Below are 20,989 nucleotides of genomic sequence, written 5' to 3'. Positions count from 1 at the left end.
CATAAAAAATTATTACGAACTGGGCCGGGCAACTTTTATAAAAATATCATGGGCCGAGCAAAGAATTTTACGGGAATATTTTATGGGATGGGTTAAAAAATCTTAACGGGTCGATTTTTAAATTAAATATAATTAAATAAACAACCTAAATTATTTTTGATAAAAATGATTAGTTATCCATTAAATTTTAATGTTGCTTTCAAAATTATAAATATTATATTATGCATTGCGTTTTATGATATACAACTATACTTAATTTTTTAAATTAGGTAGATTAGATTCTCAATTTATTTTCTTTTTTTCTTAAATGAAAATTCTTAAAATCATTCGTTTGTTGTATAAAATTCAATAATATATATATTAAAGACAAATATGCAGAGATATCTATTGTCAATATCGTCAAAAAATTTGAAAAGCCCCCGAAAATTTTAAATTATTTTTAAAAAATTCCTATTTAAAAAAATATCATTTTAAAAATTTTTACTAAAAAAAAGATTATTTTGAAAATTAGAGAAAAAATTTCTTTATAACCCCCTAAGATTGTTAAGGCTGAAACCACTGCCTATTACGTGGTCCTGCTCGGATTTGAAAAAAAAATCATTTTCAAACCCGGTCTGGTACTTTTTTTAGAAATCTTTTGGATCGGCCTAGATTTTTTTTTATCTAATAATTTTATCCCAGTCCAGAATTTGAATAATATGGTTGTAATTGTTTGAAAGGTAAATTGAAGGTATGAGCATTAAATGGAATATTCTTCATATAATTTTAATTTTTAGATTGGCCATTTAATAAATTTTTAATCCTGGCCAATATGCTCTGGGCCTGCAAGTATCTGATATTAAAACTATTGGTGAACTCCAATTCTAAGGAGACGACATACTATAAAATTGTCTGGCAACGATAAAGTGACAAATACAATCAATTTTTTTTTAAATGTATCTTTTTTTAAATGATGAAGGATAATTAAAAACAAATAAAATTTTAAATTTTGGGAAATGGGGAAATAGAAATTTACAAGGAATGCTTCTTTCTTGCATTGCATAAATTATGAGACATAAAAAAATAATATGATATAAGTGATTCACCTATAAACCTAAATCCTTAATTAATCAAGTTTCGATTTTATATAATATAAATATATAATAATATTATATCATTTTCGATCGTTGCTATTTTTATTTTTATGTAATTAAATTTTTTTTATTTAATTCGTGTTAAATTATTTTAAAATTAAAATTTAAAGATTAAAATTCTGGGAGAAGATTTTTATATTATATTATTCCATATTATAAATGAATATGAATGAAAGAATGAATTATTGTTTTTTTATGTCACATAATATAGAACTGAATACCATATTATTATAAATTACAATGCTTGTTTCTTAGAATTCTTAAATATAAAAAAAAATAATAAATGGATTTTAAAAGGGTTCGTTATGATCTGGGTTTATTTATTCTTTTATTTAAACCTGGAAATTTACTTTGAATATTAATCTAATTTTAGATACTTACATTTTAAAAAGTTTATTTAAGCGCATATAATTAAAATTAGATTATCATTGAAAGGTTTTAAAATTAGATAAATAATAAATAATCTATTCTAAGAAACATGTCAGTAAAGTTCTAAAGTTTTTCCAAATTCATGTTAATTTCATATATCTTTTGGTGTTTGCCACTAAATTTTGTATTTAACATAGAGGTTTGCATTGGGCGGGTTTTTAACCTGAAAACCTTCCCGTGCATTATTTGAAAAATATTTAACATGCTTGCCCCCGCCTATTTTTTTTTAAAAAAATTAACCCGCCTGCCCATTTATCTAAAATTTTTGTTTAACTCGCCCGCTCAATGTTTTAAAATTATTTGATTGGTTAGGTTAAGCTCTTTATTTATTCTAATATATTTTATTTAAACTAAAATATGCAATATTATGAAATAAAAAAATAATTTTTAATAAATGTCAGCCCATTCTACTCATTTGGAGCCAAAAATATTTAAACAATGCCCATTGTTTTAAAAATATTATTAACCAGCCATTCCAATGTTTAAATCTTTTAACGGCTCATTCCCACCATGCACACCTCTAATCTAACATCCAAAAAGTATACATTATTTTATTTTTGGGATGGACAAATTCCTTTATTTTCATTTGATAACAAATTTTTGGCAAGATAAACATTGATAGTTTTTTTCTCCAATAGAAATTTTAACCAGGTGTTAAAAAAATGTGTTCATTGTTTAGAGTTCACCCTGCATAATATTTGTGTTACCTTCCAAGGTATCTCAGCATATTTAACATATCAATTTTTTATTCCAATTTATTGATTGCAAAAAAAATTCATTCGAATTTGATGAATATCGACAAAAATCTTAAGATAGCACAAGCCTATCCAGCACGTCATAGGAAGAATGGCGCCTATAACAATATGAGATCTATTTTAAATTATAACTCTTTATAATTTTTTAGAAGTGTAGGAGTTCTTTTTCTAAGTTATAGTCCGGATTTTGTAATGACAAATTGTCATTGATGTAATTCCAGGCATCTTTCAAAGCAAATTGGAAAGTTTAATGTGATAAACCAGAATTAACAGTGTTATTATAAATTTTTACATTTAAATGAGCGTTTTTGATATTTGAATTGCAGAAGATATGTAAAAAAAAATTTTTAATATAAATTTTAAGGATTTTAAATTAAAAAGAAATTTAAACACATTATAAATAATACAGGGTTTCCCATCCAAAAAAGGAAAAGTCCCAATCAAAAAAGGAAAAGGTTCAATCAAAAAAGGAAAAGTGTCAAACAAAAAAGGAAAAAGTTCAATCAAAAAAGGAAAAGGTCCGATCAAAAAAGGAAAATTGTCAATCAAAAAAGGAAAAGTCTCAAAGGTTAAGGAAAAAGTCCAATCAAAAAAGGAAAAGTGTCAAACAAAAAAGGAAAAGGTCCAATCAAATCAAAAAAGGAAAAGTGTCAATCGAAAAAGGAAAATTCCTAAAAGAAAAGGAAAAGGGTCAATCAAAAAAGGAAAAGGGTCAATCAAAAAAGGAAAACTCCCATTCAAAAAAGGAAAATTGTAATTTTTTTAAAAAAATATATAAACTTTTCAATTTTTCTTAAATTTATTTATTTTTGTCATTCCTTCTTATTTTATTTCTAACTTTTTGCGATTTCTTTATTTTATTTGTATCTTTTCTCAATTTTTTTTCTTCTCATTTTTGTGGTTTGACTGAATCTTCATTCTTGGTCTGGATGGGTATGGTCTGAGGGTGGTTGGGGGGAGGGGTGTATAGAGGGGGGGATTAAAAAATAAAAATTTTTGATATGGGTATCAAATAAAAGCTAATAAAAATATTTTTTTATTGTAATAATAATAATCACGCATAGAGGGCGGGTCTAGGTATGGGGGGTCAGGAATATTTTTATCACCACAAAATATCGATATGGGTATCAAATAAAATCTAATTTAAATATCTTTAGATTTAAATTATTCATTTTTTGTCTTGATGGGTATGACTGTCATGCCCTCAACATACAGGGTTTCCCATTCAAAAAAGGAAAAGGTCCAATCAAAAAAGGGAAAGTTTCAATCTTAAAAGGAAAATTCCCATTCAAAAAGCAAAATCGTAATTTTTTTTATAATTTTTCAATTTTTCTAAGTTTTATTTATTTTTTGTCATTCCTTCTTATTTTACTCCTAACTTTTTGCTATTTCTTTACTTTATTTGTATCTTTTCTCAATTTATTTTTCTTACTATATCTTTTCTCTATTTCTTTTCTTCTCATTTTTGATAATTCTTTTTTAAAATTATATTATTTTTTTTGTCAGACTATTTTTTACATACATATTTATAATTACAAATATTAAATTAATCGTTTGGTTATAATAAATAAGTTTGAACTGTAATACCAAACGATATGTAAATTAATAAAATATAATCATTTTTAAAATTCTTATATTTTTAAAATTTTAATATATTCAAAACGCATTTATTCTTTTTAGCAAGTAAATAATTATTTTGTAATTTAATTATCTTTTAAACTATTTTGATTTATGAAAAATTAAACGCAAATGAGGTAAATTATATACTTTAAAAATAAATTTTTTTGTTTTAAAAAATAAAATTATGAAAATATGGTAAAAAGGGGAAAAATATTAACAGTGAAACAAAAGCTCTAATAATTGACGCGTTAAAAAAAGATAGTATCAAAAATATAGCATCATGTTTTAAAGTAAGCTATAAGAGAGTGACAAATATTAAATACTCTTATCTCAAAAATGGAATAAAATATAGCTTACCCAAAGGAGGTTCACGCGCACGCAAGAAATTAAATAAAGAGCAGGAAGAATATATATTAAATTGTATAAATTTGGATTGCACTTTATCCTTAAAAAGGTTATGTGAAATCATTAAAGAAAGATATGATGTGGAAATATCAAAAAATACGGTATCAAGGTTACTCTCAGGATTTAGGTACAGCTTTAAAAGAGTATCATTACGTTCAGTTAGAGAAAATAACGAATCAAATATAGAGATTCGCAAAGAATACGCAAATTGGTTTGTAGATGTAGCATATATGAAGGAAAAATTTATATTTATCGATGAGAGCGGGTTTTCAATATCAATGAGGCTATTATATGGATATTCCCAAATAAATAAAAAGGCAATTAAAAATGTTCAAGGAATAAAGACAATAAATTACACTATCATTGCGGCTCTCACAATTGCAGGAATATTTCGATTCGAAGTTCTTGATGGCCCTTGCAATGCTATATATTTTAGCAACTTTATAAATGAAATATTAAATCATTTTGAAGAATCTAATATGATTTTTGTGATGGATAATGTTCCATTTCATCACAATCATTCAATTAGGGAATCGATCGAAAGAAAAGGACATACATTGAAATATTTACCACCCTACAGTCCGTATCTTAATCCTATTGAGAATGTGTTTTTTCAATGGAAGGATTTTGTCAGAAATAAAAATCATAGTAACGAGGAAGTATTAATTCGTTATATAGAACATGGAGAAAGAGGAATATCTGAAGAAAATGCAAAAAATTATTTTAGAAATATGGAGACCTATATCCCAAAATGTAGAAGGGGGGAAATTATTAATGATTAATATAAATTTTTGTTTCGTACTATATTATATATATATCGTAATTGTAATTAAATAATTTCATATGTAAAAAATTATAATAAAAAAGTTGTCTGCCAAAAATTTAGTGAAAATTAAATATACTTAAAAGAATTATCAAAAATGAGAAGAAAAAAAATTGAGAAAAGATACAAATAAAATAAAGAAATCGCAAAAAGTTAGAAATAAAATAAGAAGGAATGACAAAAATAAATAAATTTAAGAAAAATTGAAAAGTTTATATATTTTTTTTAAAAAATTACGATTTTCCTTTTTTGAATGGGAATTTTCCTTTTTTGATTGACCCTTTTCCTTTTCTTTTGGGAATTTTCCTTTTTCAATTGACACTTTTCCTTTTTTGATTTGATTGGACCTTTTCCTTTTTTGTTTGACACTTTTCCTTTATTGGACTTTTTCCTTAACCTTTGGGACTTTTCCTTTTTTGATTGACAATTTTCCTTTTTTGATCGGACCTTTTCCTTTTTTGATTGTACTTTTTCCTTTTTTGTTTGACACTTTTCCTTTTTTGATTGAACCTTTTCCTTTTTTGATTGGGACTTTTCCTTTTTTGGATGGGAAACCCTGTAAAATAAAAATTCTTATATACTTTTAGGTTCGGGTTCATTTAAGCCAGATAGTTAAAAGGGTTCCGCTTTAAGCTCGCAATGCCATATATTTATCTAGACTGATGATTCCTTCAGTAAAATTGATTCTGAGGCGTCAGTGAACAAATCAGCTGGTGACACTCCATTCTGCTTTGTCATATAACAATTTTTATAAAAAAAATGAAACTCTACAGTCTAGATAGTATTATACGCGATTGAGGTTCGATTGGCCAAAATATGTAACCAGGTTCGGGGCGATTAGGGTTCAATCCCTGATTTAAATTACATGCACTATCAAAATATAAATATTGGGAATTTATTTTATTTTCCTATCTCTATGTTTTCTTTCTTATAAGCTTAAATGATATGAGCCAGCGACACCACTTTTTATATCATTTTACTTATCATCAGTGTCCAATATTTAATAATTACTTAATTTATAATATATTATATTATTATTATATAAAATCGATTTTTTCCCCTCTTTACATTTCCTTATTTCAATTGGTTAATAAAACATAAAATCAATGTAAACATCACATTATTTTTTTAAAATATTGATTTGTTTATATTGGTTTATAAATTGTTAAACATATTATATTTAAATGGGTTAATTGCCATATCAAAACTACAATATAGATTTAATTATATTCAAAATCTAATTTTAAGGCTTGAGCAACTATAAATCACTGACAGCATCAGGGAAAAGAGCCCTCTAAGATACTGACTTTGATACGCCAGGATGGTTAAAATATAAACTGATTCAACTATAAAATGGATACTGACTACGTATGTTTAGGGTTGGCATGATTTAATCAAATTGATTTAGATCGTGACTTAAATCATGATTTAAATCAATAAAAAAATCATGATTTAAAACGATTTTTTTCCCATAATTGCAATGTAAATAATTATTAGTTTTTTATTTTTTGATACAAATATTTTCTTATATCTATTTTAGTATATTTTGCATATAAATTATAATTAATGCTAAATTTAATTAAAAATTATCTTGATAAAAATATTTTGATGCTAATAATAAAAATAATAATTTTAATTCTAGTTTAAAAATTTTATTTTAATTTTAGATTTATATAAAAACATATTAGTTAAATTTAAATTAAACCAAACAAATATTTTCATAATTTTTTTTTAATTATAATGTATTAAAATTAAAATAAATTGGGAAAATATTGATAATTATATTTGCTTAAAATATTTTTTTAGTCAATCTAATATATCTTCAATAGTTAATTCATAAATATTTAACATAAAAAAAATGCTTAATGTAATAAAAATGAATGTGTGATAACCTTTTCTAAGAGGCTATTATTATTATAAAAATCGAACAGAACACTAGGTATTCAAAAAAATTAAACATAGGATAAAATATTTTAGTCACCTTAATGAACCGATGCAGGTATTGATTGGATTATAAAAAGAATCACTTTGTATTAGATAAAATTGTATAAACAAATTGAATTGATCTTTTTTAAAAAAGATTTGCAGTTTTGGAAAAATAAATATAATCATGAAATGACCTTTAAAAAAATGTAAAAATTTTGAGCGCCTAGATAGATCTATAATAATCAATAACGGGGAAATCGTTTTCTCTAGATGAAGGATATTTTTAGAAATTGTTTAAAAGTTATGGAGATGACTGAAAGTAGTCATTTTATTAGTTTTATCAAATGGATGAGAAGTTTAGAAAAAAAATTTTACGATCGGTGAAAATTTAAATTGAATCAAATTCAATATAAAAGCATTTTATTAATCTAAAATCAATAATTTATATAATTAAAATAAAACAAAACAAATTTAGATAGGCTAATTTTTAATTTTAAGAGATACTGATATCTTTTTAGAAGTTTATTTTACTATCTAGCAGCGGTATCTTATTATTTCATTGGCAATCGATGCTATAGCTATTTTTTTTTAAATGTAACGCGCTGAAAGCTGCTATTTTTTACGCCACTTTGAAAAAATAAAAATTTAAATACTACCCGTCAGACTATTTGCTAAAAAACAACCAATTTTATTAAAATGCAATAATACCCATTGATAGAATCAGGCGGTCACTTCCTATCTACTATATATCTTACCTCGTAGCACATAACTTCCTATTTTAACTATAGATAAAAAACCCAAAATTTTCCCGGATTCGACCCCAAATCTATATGGTATAGCTCATCACTAACTAGGCCATCACTACACTTCAAAAAGAACGATGTTTTTTATTTTTATAATATAAATAAACGACGAATTTAAATATTTTATGAAAATAGAAATGCATAAATAAAAAAACGCTGCCTGACGGCGAGAATCCCTACCACGGCTGAGGATTATAGTTCCATGTTCATTTTTCTTCAATATTACGGGTAAGAGAACATTTTTACATATATACCTGAAATGTTTTCAATAGAGAAAGAAGTAGAATTTATCTCTCATATAGATAGATTTAACAATTATACTATTCTTATAAAACAACTAATTTTTTACTTTAATTAAATCCCTAAATTTATCTATTTCAGACATTTAAAGATTTAAAAAATTTTGAATTTATAAATTTATAAAAAGATTAACTTTCATGTGATATTTTAATATGTTTATAAATATTTTTCACTTTTATCGGGGAAAAAAATTGATAAAAACTAAATATATCTTTTTTGTAATGAATCTGAGTATCCGGTTTATGAATTTTGAATAACTTGTTGGACTATATTAAAGAGGTAGAACAAGTTTAAGCATTATTTTCTTTTTGAAATTTATAAAAATTTTTTAGTGAAAATTTTGGTTAATTAGAACATATACCCATCATCTCCTAATCATCATTTTTCAACTAATTAAAATATAATTTAGAAATATGATATTTTCATAATCGTCATTTTTAAAACTATATTAATATTTTGATATAAATAGTTGAAAATAGATATTGAAGATGAAGGGTGGCACTTGAAAGTTGGCGTAATAATTCTTAATTTTATACTATTTAATTTTTTAAAGAATTTGTTAAAAAAAATATTTTAAAAATATTATTAATAAAATGAATTAAAAAAAATAAATATATGACGCCAACAAGGGATTTTTTTTAATATTTTATTTAAAATTTTTTTTTGTCAGTATTAATTTAAATATAATTGGTTAAAACTTAAAAAATATTGCAAATCAAATGATTAATATTTAAAATATTTTATTTTATATGACTATAAAATATCAAGGAAATATCCTCTAATATCAAACATGCACAATACATTTAAGTGTATCATCTAATACTAGCCGACCTCAAAGTGGCTCAGCCCAGTTTTGAGATAACAATTAGCTCGCACCTCAAGGTTTTTTTTCAGATCATTCTCGAAACTTGTTAGCTAATTTTTCCTATAACTAGTATTGTATAATAAAAGAGAAAACACCAATTTTTAAGAATTTATATCATATTACTAAATATTATATTTAAAAAAAAATTCAATTAATATTCTGATAATCTCATAACATCACACAAAAAATACGTTTGTGTATTTTTTATATTCCATAACCAAAATAATGACAAACTTTGTTGTTCATGCTAACAGGTTGTCAATGTTAATCTCTGTGAAATAGGGTTTGAGTGAGCGAGAGTAGCGAACGATGGGTTAATGAAAATATGTAACACATTTTTAGTAAATAAATGCTATTTTTAAAGTTAGTATTCTATTAGCATACATAATCATATCATTCATTTCATAATGCATTTATGTTAATATATGATAAATCTATATATTAAGCCAAGGGCGTAACCAAGGGTTGGGAAAATGGGAAATTTGCCTGTTATCGCAAGTATCTGAGCTAATAAAAATTTTCCCCTACACACCCCCCATCCCTCTAAAAATATACAAATAAATTTTTATAATAATGACTATAATTTAAAATATTTATAAAAAAGAAGTGAAAACCCAAAATTATTTTTATAAAAATTTTAGCCAAAGAAAGACTTCCAAATAAAATTTATAGAGAGAAAACCCAGATAATAGTGCTCCCCCCTTCTATAGGAAAATCCTTGATATGCCTATGTATTAAGCTAATACAAGATGCTTTAATGGAATCCATTAATATCTTTTGAATTATGAATATTTTATCATATTTATTAGGAAAAAAAGTATATGCTATTTTCATTTAAAAAGTTAATAAGTTTACATAATTAAGCTTTCAATTTTTTATTTTTTTAAAAAAATAGAAAATTGATTGAACTTTGCGCAATGCAATCATGACTTATTTATATATTCATAATATTAAATATAAATGATGACTTTTTTTCTTTTAATTATATTTTAGTGTTTTTTTTTAACTAATAAATAATATTTATAGAATAGAAAAATCGCTCTAAGAAATATAATTTTTTTAAAAAATTAGAAAATCAATTGTCACAACATAAAATTGTTTGAAAGAGGTGTAATAAGAATAAGACTAAAAGCATTCAAAGTTAATAATGATGGTTTATATAAAATATTAATTCTTTAATATGTTTTTCTAAAAAAAAAGGGAGAAGTGCTATAAAATAAAGTTTTATATTTAATTAGTTAGAGTATAGCATTTGATTAGCATCGAGAGATATAGAAGTTTAGATTCATTTACTCATTTCGGTAAATGCGAATCGTTATTCATATTTATATGAAAATTTTGATATAGTAGAAAGCAATGCATTAGTACATTGACGATTCATTTATTAAAAGTGTACAAATATTGAAGTCAATGGGTTCGGGTGTGGGCAGAGATTCATAAAATAAAATGGGTTCGAAGAGCATAAAGTAATATTTAACTCAATATTAATAAAATAACAATTTTTTTTATTTATTTTATTCTACTCCATATATTTTCATAAACATAATTTACTAGCAAAAAATTAATTTATATCTTAATTTAAATGTTTTCTTTTAATCAAACAATCATTTAAGATTCAGCGCAAATCTGGTATGTGTATTACAAGGAAGAAAAGGAATGTTCTATGCTTACCCTTAATTAACTATCGACATACTTTATATTTAGATAATTGCTCGTATTTTAATTTTAATTCAATGAATATCTAGAAAAATTGGATCTTATTTTACTTGATTGCATGTTTTGTTATCAATATTAAAATTTCTAAAATGGATATAAAAACAAGATAAGCAACGTATTCTAATTATCATGGCTGAGAACCCAAATTCAAACCCTCGATATTTCGTTGAACAAACCCGAACCCATTAATAAAAATTTAGGGTTCAGGGTCCATGTTTTTAAAAAAAATTCTTTTTTTTTTAAATCGTGGAAATTTTAATGATGATATGTTGATTCGCCTAAATAAAAATTTTAAAATAGAAATATAATATTACTTTTTAAATAAGCGTCAATGTGTTTTTTATTCAACTTTAATTCATTTTTTGAGCGCGTTTTTTTAAATTTAAAGATGTGATTTTGCCGGAAATGTATTCCGGCATGTTTAAAATACCTATTTTATGAATTTTAGACAATTTTGACGTTAAATTTTGAGATTTATATGAAAAATCTATGATAAAACGAATATAAATTATAAGTTCGAAATTTCATGACAAAATATTCTTATATCACAGGGTAGCTATTCCAAGCATGATGGAATACTATTCCTGTAAAATCAGATTTTTAAATTTAAAAATACGCACTTGAAAAAATAACACAGCAGGAAAAAACACATTGCCGCTAACAAATATATTATAATTATGATTATAAATTATTTTTATGGCAATACTAAAAATAAATATTTTTTTAAAAAATGATGTTTCTGTTATTTTAACTTATTTTTACAAGTTATTATTTTTCTGATCTCCGAACCCTGATCACACCTGAACGCGAACCAGATTATGAGATTTTTCACTGAACCCAAATCAAACAGGAACCTATTTTTTTTAGAAGGAGGGTTCACAGTCCTGCTAATAATATGATTATTTATAGCGTATAAAATTATCATTTATATAATACATTTTACTTACAAAATGGAGGCAAAAAATTAAAAATTTTGAAAAATACTAAAAAAAAATGCGAAAAATTCACTTTATTTATTCTTCATGAATTTTTTTTTATTTTAATTTAAAAAATTATTAATTTTTTTTTTGATATTTGACCCCTAAAAAGGGTTCGGGTTTTGGTTAGGGGTAAATAAAAACATGAGGGTTCAGAGGGCTCAGGTTCACATTCCTGATAAAAAAAAATTTTAAATTAAGGGCTGTTCAAAAGGCAACAAAATTTTTAATAAATAAAGTTGTACAAAAAAAAATACCATACCACATAAAATTTTTTTAATTATTGATTGCTCAAATTGGAAAAATTTAGAGTTACTAAATCCAATTTAAAGTTGCCAAGGCACCTTTTGCCCCCCCCACCCATTCTGACGCCAATACTTTTAAATGCATATAAAATTCACATTGATCAAATTTAATCCCAAAATTCAAGATTGCAATATCAATAGTTATCACATTCATTTCTATAATAAATAGAATAATTTCAACTTTGGATTAAGCATGTATACTAAATTTACTGCAGTGGGTATGCCCCCCCCCTCATTAAAAATTTAAACATTTTTTTAAATTATTTTAATTTACTAAATTGATAATATAAATCAGAGACCTGCAGAGGCACCATTTGCACGGCCCGGCCCGGATATTTTTTGAAAAATTTTTTTATTTAAAGATTTAAGGCCCGGCCCGGATATTTTTTTAAAAAAAAATTTCAGGCCCGGCTCGGAATTTTTTAAAATTATATTCTGGTATATACAAAAATTCACCTATGAGGTATTTTACCATATTTTTCAGCGAGTATTATCGCTTATTATTTAAAAAATACATGAAAAAAGCTAATATTTTGAGAATATTATATTGAATTTATAAAAATTATAAAACTGTTATTTATAAAAATGGATATTTTGAGCATATACTATATTTTTTGCATTTTTAAAAATAAAACTAATATTCATAAAAATGGTAATAATATTTTGAGCATATACTATATTTTATATTGCATTTAAAAAAAATAAAACTAATATTTAATTTATAAAAATGGAAAATATTTTGAGAATATAATATATTGTATTTAATTTACTATTTAATTTATAAAATAAAAATAAATCGCTTTTTAAAAAAATGCATGTATAATAAATAGTATTTTGAAAATATAATCTAATTGCACAATATTAATATAATTTATTTAATAATTTTTAAATATTTTATATTACATTTTTAGGTTGGTTTTTCAGGTGTAAAAAAAATTATTAATTTTCATGGATTTACCATCACATTTATGTCTTTTTAGATGTGATGTACCATGTTTATAATTATAAGATAATATACTTGAACAATTCTTACATTGTACGTAGCCAATGTTTTTTTTATTTTCATCTATGATGATGTTAAATTTAGCCCATATTTCAGATTTTAAATTATTATTTGTATTTCTAAAAGAATAAATATTATTTTTAATTTTATTAATTATATCATTAGTATTTTGTGCCATGATATTCCTTTATTTGATTGTTTTGGTAAATATTCTAAAAATTTAGATATGAATTATAAAAAATATATTATTAATACTTGAATATTGGGGCTTATTTAAGATATTCTTTTATTTGATTGTTTTGGTAAAATATGTTGTAAAAATTTAGATATGAATTATAAAAAAATATATTAATACTTTGAATAAATTTGCAGGAAATTAATAATTAGATCGATCTGTGGGTGTTAGGTGTGTTAACCATAAAAATATATTAATACTTTGAATAAATTTGCAGGAAATTAATAATTAGATCGATCTGTGGGTGTTAGGTGTGTTAACCATCACCCAATATTATATTAATCATAACTATAATATAATATAATCTTATAACCATTAACTCATAATGTAAAAATTTTTATAAAAAATATTAAGGCCCGGCCCGGCCCGGGTTTAACAATCTTAGGCCCGGCCCGGATATATTTTTAAAAAAATTTTTTAGGCCCGGCCCGGATATATTTAAAAAATTTAGGCCGGGCCTGCAGGTCACTGATATAAATACTTAAAAATTAAAAAACAACTATTTTTATGTTTTTAATTTATAAATAATAATTTTGAATATTTATATATTTTTTAAATAAATTTTAAATGATTGCAAAAAACTTGTCTAGTTTGCCATATTCTTTTTTTTAAAAAATCAACTTTGTCAATTTCATTATGAAGAAACAATCATTAATTTATTCCTATTTTAACAAATGTTAATCACAGATATGCCACAAATCTTGGCTACCTTTTTATGTAGCTATTAAATATAAAAGTAGTGTCTTTAAACGGCTCGATATAAGCCAATTTTTTAAAAACGGCGAACTCAATATTTTAGGCAGAAAAATGTTACCTAAATCTCGAGATTTTGGTAATAGATATCCAAGCCTTTATGCCATCTATGACCAAAATCTTCAGGCATTCGTGATAAATTTTTGGATAAAATATTGAATTAGCCGTTTTTTTAAAATATGCTCAAATCGAGTCCTTTAACGACACTATATAAAAGTATCAATGCAAAAACCACATCAAATCTCATATTTTATAATAATAATAGAATTTTTTGTAATGATAATAATAGTAAAACCTCTTTTAGAAATTTCATTTACTTAATTTTTTAAATTGCTTTTTTGCTTCTAAAATCTTCGTTCTATCTTGTTTAATGAAATTAAATTATTTCTATAATTAAAGACACTGAAAAGAAAAAATAACATCTATGAAGATAATAGAATCATAAGATTCAAAAATATATTGAATCGGGGAAAGAGAACAGACAAAATTGATTCTTGATTATTTAAAATTCGAAATTTAAGATTCAGCCTAATACATGTCGTAATTTTTATTACGGTTATTTTATTGGCTGAAAAAACTGATCTATAAACTAGTAAGCACTAATCATGAATTATATTTTGTTGATTGCTTCTATAATTTTCCTTCTAGCATGTTACCATTTTGCCGATTTTTTTATTTTACCAAAAATGTTTTTCTTTAATCTATCTACCAAAAGGGTTGAAGCAGTAAAGAAATATGAAATACGTACTAATTATTGACATAAATTTCCGAGATAATGCTTCCAGATGTTTGGCTAACTTTATGCATTAAGATGTGATATCATCGATTTTTGGTTCATAATTCGGTTATTTTTTAATGGCTGGCGAAATTGAAAGAACTAATAAGATAATAAATATTAACAAACCAGAGTTAGAACTTCTACATTCTTTGTTCTGGCATGATGCTAATTTTAACAATTTTTCATTTTTTCACCAATACCTCTTTTCCAATTTAAGCCAACTACCAAAAAGAATAATGCAATAAAGTATACTAATAAAGCCCTACTTAATAGTTTAGTAATCATGGTTCACACTCCTAGAGCGTGATCAGGGTTGCAAGGTTAAAATTTTAAAATTGCCGAAAAATTTGCTATTTTGCAGGTAAAATATGAAAATTGCGTTGGAAATATAAAAATTTCTAAAAAAAATATTTTTGCGGGCCGAAGGCCCGAATTAGCATCCCCCCTATTAATTTTTATAATTACTTTATATAACTATTAACAAAGTCGGTAACGTTTTTTAATTTTAAAATAGGTAATATTTTTCAAAATAACTTCTTTGTAGTGGAGTTACTTTATTTATATTATATATATAAAAGAAAATAATTTGAATTTACTCAAACAATACATCAATGTCTCTCGGTATTTTTAATATATTAATTAAATTACAAAAACCATCAATTGATGGTTTCTGTTCCAAGATCATGATATCTATACATTTGTAAATCGAGTTATTGAAATCAAATTTTGATTGCAAATATTCTTAAATTGTCTTAATTAAAATATTTGCTTCATTTAAAAATACATTAGAGTAATATTTGAACATTTTAATATGATATTTTTAGCAATAGCGCCATAAAATTTAATGTCCATTTTTAACTTTAAAGATGAACACAGCTGCAGCATAATTTTGTGAATTTTATTAAAAAAGATTCTTCTGATCGCAACTGCATATTAACAGTATGTAGTAGATTTCCTGCATGTGAAATCATTCTTAAATATGACTCTGCCATTTAATTCTCAAAAAATTTTTCAAAATATTGCTTTTATAATTTTTATTTAAGAAATATATTTTAAAGGTTTGTAAAATTTTAAAATTCTATCGATGGCGGGTATTATAACCATCTGATAGGGACATGTCGCAACAACTCACACCATTCCAAGTCAGACCACTCGACAACTTATTTAATCCATTAGCTCTTTTAGTTGATGAACTAAATTCATTAAAACATTTCATTACAATTATTTCGACATCCACAGATAATATATTCATTGTCTTCTTGCAAGAATTATGTAGTGTATGGCATATACAGCCAACAGGCGCGTAACCAATGGGGGAGGGGGGGGGGAAAGGGGGAAATTTCACCCCCCATAGCAAATTTGACTGTTTTTCTAAATATTATTTTAAGATAATAAAAAATTTTACCCCGACCCCAGGACCCCCTCCCCCTGCCCCATCAAAATTTTTCAATATCAAGCAGAGTTTATCCTTACTGCTAGTTGCATTAATAAATTATTTTCCTATAGCTCACTACTATGTAGAAATTTACAAAAACCAAATTTCAATTTGGTTCAAGTTATTGATTTGGAGGAAAATGTGGACAGGAAGAATGAATGTAGTTGAATATTTCATAATATTTATATAGACGTTGAATTAAATCTTATAAAATATCCAATTTCATTCCATTCTTAGATACTTTTTTATCGCAAATTAAAGTACGGTTTTTAGATAAAAAACAAGTCTTTGGTAATCTTCAAATTTTATTACCTAAAGACCCTTCTTCGTTTTCTGATGCCATTATTGGTATAATTAAATATTTAGCAAAATTTTATTCCTATGATGTTGATACTGAAATCAATTTAATCAGTGAATTCGAATTGTGGTATAAATATTTACTACGTTTATTATTTTACCTGAGCATGCTATTGATGCGCTCAATCGGTATAAGGAGGCTTAATTTATTTTGAAAGTTCTTGGATGTTTGCCTATTACAACATATATGAATGAAAGGACCTTTTTCAAATTGAGAAGGTTGAAAACTTATTTACAAAATACTACTTCTCGGCTAAATAGGTTAGCTATGTTAAATATCCACAGAGATTTATTTCCAACGACAAAGAAAATTCTTGATGAATTGGAAAAATTCCCACGAAAATTAAAAATCGTATTATAATTCTAGTATATAATAAATTTTTTATATAATATTGTATTTAATAAGTTATAAAAACTTGTTCTTTAAAAAATTTTCTAGTCAATATTTTATACTCACTACAATTAGAATTTTCAATCAAAAAAATTTTATATTTATATTATATGAGAATTTAAACTGAGGCTAGTTTTTAAAGCAAATTTTATAAAAAAAAAATTGACACTAAACTTTATTTAAATTTTATATTTTTAAAAAAAAATTTATCTATAATATACCTAACTTAAAATAAAAATTGGGTTATAACTTTTATTTATTCTTATATTCATAAGCGCGAATTAGTAATCAGGAGACCCAAAAGAAAGCGACTACTTACGTCAACGCATAGGAATTCAGATTATAAAATCTAATTTTACACGCCATAGGTTCATTCCCCGAGGAGCCGATTAATCTAGATTTTCTTCTTCTTCCCTAAATTATTTAAACCCCCCCCCTTCTTCTTCATATAATCATTTGCATTTATTATATTTCTATTATATCTATTATTATACTTTGTATTATGAAGTCCTTGTTTGTTAAATTTCTTGAATTTTCTAGAATTATGTTTTGGATATGATTTTATTTTTATACTATCATTTTGTCAGATTTAATTTGTCTTTATTAATAAATGTTAAATTTAAAAATTAAAAAAAAAATTTCTTAAATAATTTATTTATAAAAGGAACCAAAATTCAAATAAAAATTAAAAATATTAATATAATTATTATTGAATTATGAATAATTTAAAAGAATAGATCAAAGATATGACCCGGCCGAAGGTGAGGAAAAAGCTGGCCAAAGGGGGGTTGGAAGCAAAGCCCCCAAAAAAAATTTCCCCCCTATAGGAAAATCCTGGATACACCACTGACAGCCAATTGGTATAAGGTCTACATTGTGCTGCCTCAATTCTGTAAATACACTCTGAATTTTGCCAAAATTCACTGAGGCCTTATCAGTGCAGAAAGAACTCATTGATAATCTCGAATCTGCTATATTTACCATTATATGGTTAGCTATGCCATTGGATTTTTCAACATCTGAGGGAAAAAATTTATTATATTGAAACGCCCTTATTTTTGTTGAGATAGCGGAGTATCAAGGGAAATGTTTTAATATTTCTCTTATTAGATGCATCTGTTAGAATTGCATATGAATGTCTATCTTTCAAATCATCAAAAATTGACCTCCTGGATTTAGGTCCTAAAACATTGGTGATAGCCTTGCTCATTTTTGTTCCAACACAAGTAAAGTTTTCACTATATTGGAGTGGTTAAATATTATGGGGAAAAGATTTGACTCACATTGTGATGATAAGTAGCTCTGTGAATGTTAAACTACATAATACCATTTCCGCAATTGTAGTTGCACCTGTATTATTTCTTATTTTTGGAGCATATTTTTGTATTGCAATAGATATAGATACACTCCCCTGTACTGATTATAATAATAATGTGATTGAACTATAATAAATAAAATAATTATCATTGAAATATTATGTATTTAAAAGTGATACGTGATAATTAAGTGTCTAGCCCTATAATGTTATACACAATACACATGAAAATGATAAAATATGAATGAATGATGTTGATTTATTATTGAATAAAAATAAACATATGATTAAGATAAGGATAGAAAGAAATTTAAAAACTAGACATGTTTTCTAATAAATATTAAAAATTTATTTTAAAAATATAAAAATAATCAATTACTCTTTCTCAAAATTATTATTTATATATAAAAAACGTTAAAATGCTTAAAAAAATTGTGCAGAAGAAATTTAAAAATTGCGGTAGATTTCCAATTGCGGTAGTTTAGAGGGAGTGAGGTGTCTGCGTGTAAATTAATAAAATGCAGGAGTTTCCCGCTTATGGGAGAAACATGGCAACCTTGAGCATGATGTCAAAGTATTTAATATTTTATTTATAACTCAGTTTCTATTCGTGTTTCTCATATTTGAGTGAGGAATTGAAAGTACTAGTCAGGCATTATTTTAGGGCAAGCCAGATATATAGTTTTTATATTTTCCATTTTAGCACGATATTTATTTTGGCATATTCTTTTTTCTATAAACTGTCTACCAAATGGATTAATTAAATTTATATACAATTATCTTATGAACATTGATAAAATTTACTGAATAAATGCTTTTATTCGTTTTTAATATTAAGCTTGGCCAAGATCTTGTTAATAATAATTTTTCCTTTATACTGGTCAATAAGTATTAAACATTGACATATTTTAGAATTATCAGCCAACTTTAATGGGTATTAGCATAAAATCAATGATATATAAGAATTTTTTTATAGTAGGCCAAAAGCCGGGTAAAATAGGGTTTGGTGGCAAAGTCCCTCAAAATTTTTTTAACCTCCCCCCTCCCATTTCTTACAAGAATATCCTGTCTATTCCACTGATTTACTGTATAGGGAAATTTTTATAGGAGCCTCAAATTATGGGGGGTGGGTCTATAAGAATTTTTATCTTTGTAGGAACTTCTAGATTTTTTGTTGTATGTCTTTGTGAATACGGAAAGATATTCAAATACAAAAAAACATCACTCTATTTTAAAATAAAATGTGGCATCATTTAAAAAACTGTCATGATCCTAAATCATTAATTAAATTTAGGTTGTAATGATCATATAAAAATTAAGTGACTGAGAATTTAAATTTTATTAGTATAAAAATAAGGATTATAGATTTATATTTTAAATAATGTATTTTTATTGAAATGGTGTATGATTTGGGCTCATTTAAGGACATCATTATCAGCTAGGTTAAAATGTGATCATTCAATATCCTGACAAATAATAAAATTTTCTTATTGTTTTCCCATGAGAAATATACCATAGATTTCATAAAAGATAATATAAATTCATAAATGAAAATACAAATTCATAATTATTATTTAATTATCAAATTTTTTACTAATTATATTTAATGAAAAATAATAAAATGGAAAATATTAATTTATGGAGACAGAATTAAACCATTATGTCATGATACATCTTACTTTTAATTTTTAGCTAGAGACATATAGGAAAAAGATTAATATTAAAATATATAATTTATTGTTTGTGAAACCCATATTACTGATTTTATTATAATGTACTGTTTTATATGTGTAAATTATACAATGTTAAGAATTGATTAGGAATATATAAAAATATCAAACCCATTGTAATAAACTAACTTAAAATAATTTTAATTTAATAAATCTTAAAAATATCCTTATAAATAATTAATAAATTTTAAACAAATATAATTTAAAATATGGCTAAAAAATCAATATAATATATATGTAATTAAAGCCGATAAATATAAATTCATTAAAATTATGTTCTTTTTTTTTACCTCAAAACAAATTGGCCGAGGATAGGTGTAACCCAGTTGCAAATATATTTGATGCTATTGACAATCTTTTAGATGGCAAATATAATGATGGATAGGTGTAACCCAGTTGCAAAAATATTTGATGCTATTGACAATCTTTTAGATGGCAAATATAATCACGGATAGTTGCATCCTAATTTCAAATATAAATAAAGATAATGACAAAAAATATGCTAATTTTTAATGTGGGAAAATTTAATAAAATTTTAAAATAAATAATAAAAATTAATAATATATAACACCTTATGAATTGGGATCTAACTAAAATTCTTTTATGAATTCCATATAATATCAAATCTTCTAATTACTTTTTATCCTTAAATAATAGATACATACCTAAGTGTTTCAGGGTTTAAAATAAATAGCTGATATTATTCTAACAAAAATATGATCCTTCACTTATGATTTCAAATTTTTCCTACATTTATATTATTTGGGATCTAAATTCTTCCTTATATCAAATCTTCAGTAGATTCTTTATTTTATTTTTAAGATAGATACATACCTAAAAGTGTGTCAGGTTAGCTGATATTATTCTAATAAAAATATGATACTTGACTTATAATTTCAAATTTTTACTACATTTATATTATTTGGGATCTAAAT

General features: G+C 24.6%; 1 protein-coding gene across 5 annotated transcripts in view; it reads right to left on the bottom strand.

Annotated features, from left to right (window-relative positions):
• LOC135931120 (uncharacterized) overlaps positions 1-20,500 on the bottom strand; it is a 79,016-nt gene extending 58,516 nt beyond the window's left edge. For 3 of the 5 annotated variants that reach the window (XM_065468004.1, XM_065468008.1, XM_065468007.1), the window contains exons 1-2: positions 20,345-20,500; positions 5,747-5,891 (exon numbers count right to left, since the gene is read on the bottom strand). The gene's annotated coding sequence lies outside the window, so the exon portion shown is untranslated. Of the gene's footprint in view, positions 1-5,746; positions 5,895-20,344 lie in introns of all 5 variants that reach the window. The other 2 variants (XM_065468005.1, XM_065468006.1) reach the window with 2 other exon arrangements.
• Between the last annotated feature and the right edge of the window lie 489 nt (positions 20,501-20,989).

This window comes from Gordionus sp. m RMFG-2023, chromosome 1, assembly GCF_954871325.1.
Source record: "Gordionus sp. m RMFG-2023 chromosome 1, tfGorSpeb1-WG-v2, whole genome shotgun sequence".
Lineage (NCBI taxonomy): Eukaryota > Metazoa > Nematomorpha > Gordioida > Chordodea > Parachordodidae > Gordionus > Gordionus sp. m RMFG-2023.
This window is presented reverse-complemented; position numbering and strand designations above follow the sequence as displayed.